Source organism: Propithecus coquereli, unplaced genomic scaffold (genome assembly GCF_000956105.1).
Source record: "Propithecus coquereli isolate 6110/MARCELLA unplaced genomic scaffold, Pcoq_1.0 Scaffold95, whole genome shotgun sequence".
NCBI lineage: Eukaryota > Metazoa > Chordata > Mammalia > Primates > Indriidae > Propithecus > Propithecus coquereli.
In genome coordinates, this window is record NW_012155840.1 from 6,467,899 (window position 1) to 6,468,418 (window position 520).

The window sequence follows — 520 nt, forward strand, 5'->3', positions numbered from 1 at the left end:
ACAAACAAACAAAAAATAGAAATATATTTGTTTCTTCATTTCAAAAGATACCCAGAAAGGATAAAACAGAAACTATTAATAATCAAACTAATTACCTTTAATGAGTGTCAATGGGGTGAAGGGTATAGAAATGGAAACAAGACTTCTGTGAGTTTTCCTTTTATTAAGTTGTGAATTCAATGTAAATGGTCGTAAATGTTTTAAAAAGTAAATAAAAGTGATAAAAAGAATATAAACAAATTATCCTAATAATATGTATCAAATTGAAATATAATCAGATAAACATTAATTTCAAGAAACTTTTGAATTCATTATTCTGACTCTACATCCCTAGTTGGCAATATATTTTAAGGACCAAAAGAACTACAAGGGGGATGTGGGACAAGAAATTACCTAATGGGCACCAGGCATGGTGGCTCATGCCTGTAATCCTAGTACCTTGGGAAGGCAAACGGGAGGATTGCTTGAAGCCAGGAGTTTGAGACCAGCCTGAGCTATGTAGCAAGACCCTGTCTTTACA